Source organism: Phyllostomus discolor, chromosome 1 (genome assembly GCF_004126475.2).
Source record: "Phyllostomus discolor isolate MPI-MPIP mPhyDis1 chromosome 1, mPhyDis1.pri.v3, whole genome shotgun sequence".
NCBI lineage: Eukaryota > Metazoa > Chordata > Mammalia > Chiroptera > Phyllostomidae > Phyllostomus > Phyllostomus discolor.
In genome coordinates, this window is record NC_040903.2 from 43,454,409 (window position 1) to 43,457,873 (window position 3,465).

The window sequence follows — 3,465 nt, forward strand, 5'->3', positions numbered from 1 at the left end:
TTATGAGTGTGGTGATTGGGACTGACAAGCTGAAGTATGCACCTAATTTTAGCATATCTAATTTCTCCCAGGCCCATTCAGCTAGACTCCTTGCATGTAGTCTCCATTAAAATCAACATTATTTGGTGGCAGATATCATGAAGTACATGCTCCCAGTATGTCACAGCTACAGAAAGAGGGAGACTGTCCTCACCCAAAAGGATAAGTCCCCAGGAGGATGAATGATGCTTTGGAGAGGCAGTACCTGGTACATGATAGGGCACAGATTTTAGATTTCAATCTGGCTTTGAACCTTCAGCAAGTCACTTATGCTGCCTGGGTCTCAGTTTTCTCAGGTGTAAGACAGAAATAACCATACCACCATTTAGAAATTCTAAAAGGACTACATAAACTAACACTTATAAGAAACCTGACTCATACAAAATACCCAGAAAGTGTTGTTTTCCTCTTTTACTTATAACTATGAAAGTGCTTTTTGCTTATTTTCTCAGCTTTGAACCTTTACCTGAAATTCTGAGAAAACAGAAAAATTGACTTTCAATACACTTTACATATTTTTATGTAGATATGTATTGATGTGTGTGAGTGTATGCACAAGAAAAGAAAAATGAATGAGTGAGTAAATAAATGAATATGTGTTAGGTGGTTTCAAACAAATTTGGTTCAGGTTCTAGGCTTTAAAGGTGATCACAATTCATAGAATCATACCTTTTCCAACAGTAGTAATGTTATAACTCTGGAATTTGCTACTTACTAGTGAAAGAGTAATCTACTAATCATTTGTTCTACCTTCATCTTATACTGGATCCTTTTACCCTAAATTGGTGAGTTGAATGAGTGTAATTCTGGGTAATTAACTAATAATATTGTACATGACACAGCAACTTAAACACGAATATACCTGATAAAACATAAGTGGGTCTTAGAAGATATGGGGATTATATAAGTACCATACTGACATATACAACCATAAAATGGATAAGAACTACATAAAAATACAGTGATAAATATTGAGAAGTTACTTCAAGAATACATCTTTTGTTAAAATGTTAATTTTAACTCAGCATGGTAAATTTATTTACTCCAGGCAATATTAATAGGACCTTATGATTCTCTATAGTTTTAACAGATCTGATTCAATGACAACTTCAAAATAATTCCCTAATCTCTGTTCAAGATTCAATCTCTGTTCAAGATTCTGTTCAAGGTATTCTTGAGCAACAACTGTGTTTGAAAACCAGCATACTATAATTGCTACCAATGAACTATTCTATATTTTCAAATATATGTAATAAAACAGCTTTAAAATTTTTTTAACCAAAGTTAAGAGAACAAGAGCATACAGTTTATAAAAATCCACTAGAGTATATGCAAAGAATTAAGCTTTGTTTGTTAGTTTTAACGTTGGCATCCCAACCTCCACATCCCAGGCCAGTAAAAGAAAGATAAAGCTTTAAAAGAAGTTTATAGCAGCGCTATTTATAATATCCAAGTACTGGAAACAGCCTAAATGCCCATCAGTAAATGAGTGGATCAAAAACCTGTGGTATATTTACACAATGGAATACTACACAGCAGAAAGAAAGAGGAACTCCTACCTTTTGTGACAGCATGGGTGGAACTAGAGAATATTATGCTAAGTGAAAGGAGCTAGTCAGTAAAAGGCAAATACCATCTGATTTCACCTAAAAAGAATCTAATGAACAAAATAAACTAATGAACAAAATAGAACGGGCATGGAAACAGAACAGAGTGAAAGTGACCTGGAGTGGGGGATAATGATACAAAGAAGGGAGGGGGGGAATGATGGTGGAAAGAAGGAGAAGGGACTAGACAAAAAACATGTATGAATGACCCACAGACCTGGACAACAGTGTGGAAATTGCCTGTGAGAGCAGGAGGTGGGATGGGCAGAGGAGGGCAAAGGGAAACAAATTGGGACAACTGTAATAGACTAACAACAAAAAATTATTTTAAAAAAGTTTAATTTTGAACAGATGTAACCAGAAAAATATTATGTGGAATGTAAAATAGTTTCTCTGGAATCAGCTTTGCTTAGATTTAAACTCATAATACAGGGTGGGCAAATGCAGGTTTACCGTTGTGATTACACAAAACACAGAGTTTAGATTTCCAGCCAGGATGGAGGCATAGGTAGACACACTGTGCCTCCTCACACAACCAAAAGAAGGAGAATAACAAATTTAAAAACAAAAAACAACCAGAACTGACAGGAAATCAAACTGTATGGAAGTGCAACAACCAAGGAGTTAAAGAAGACATATTCATTCAGACCAGTAGGAGGGGCAGAGATGGGTAACCGGGTGGAGAGGACTCACAGCAAGGCGGCTGCTGGAGGACCGGGTGAGGTGGCAGATTGTGGACTGAGAGGTCCCATATTTGGACACAGATAAACTGGGAGGAACAATTGGGGAGCAAGACAGACCTCACACCCCAGGGCTCAAGCACTGGGAAATAAAGCCTCAAACTTCTGATTGAAAACACCTGTGAGGGTTGAGGCAGCAGTGAGAGAAACTCCCAGCCTCACAGGAAAGTTCATTGGAGAGACCCACAGGGTGCTAGAACATACACAAGCCCACCCACCCAGGGACCAGCACCAGAAGGGCCCACTTTGCTTGTGGGTAGCGGGAGAAGTGACTGAAATCTGGCAAAGAGCAGAGCAAGCACCACTGTTCCCTCTTTGACCCCTCCCCCACATACAGCGTCACAACACAGTGATGTGGGCTGCCCAGCCCTGGTGAACACCTAAGGCTCTGCCCCTCATATGTAATAGGTGCATCAAGACAAAAAAAATGGCCCAAATGAAAGAACAGATCAAAGCTCCAGAAAAAAATATAACTAAGCAACAAAGATATAGTCAACCTATCAGATGCACAGTTCAAAGCACTGGTGATCAGGATGCTCACAGAATTGGTTGAATTTGGTCACAGATTAGATGAAAAAATGAAGGCTATGTTAAGTGAAATGAAGGAAAATGTACAGGGAGCCAATAGTGATGGGAAGAAAACTGGGACTCAGATCAATGGTGTGGACCAGAAGGAAGAAAGAAACAATCAAACAGAAAAGAATAAAGAAACAAGAATTCAAAAAAATGAGGAAAGACAGGAACCTCCAGGACATGTTTAAACATCCCAACATCTGAATTATAGGGGCGCTAGAAGGGGAAGGGGAAGAGCAACAAGTGGGAAAGTTATTTGAACAAATAATAAAGGAGAACTTCCCCAATTTGGCAAAGGAAATAGACTTTCAGGAAATCCAGGAAGCTCAGACAGTACCAAAGAAGTTGGACCCAAAGAAGCACACACCAAAGCACATCATAATTACATTACCCAAGATTAAAAATAGAGAATCCTAGAAGCAACAAGAAATAAGGAGGCAGATACATACAAAGGAGTTCCCATAAGACTTTCAGCTGACTTCTCAAAAGAGACCTTGCAGGCAAGA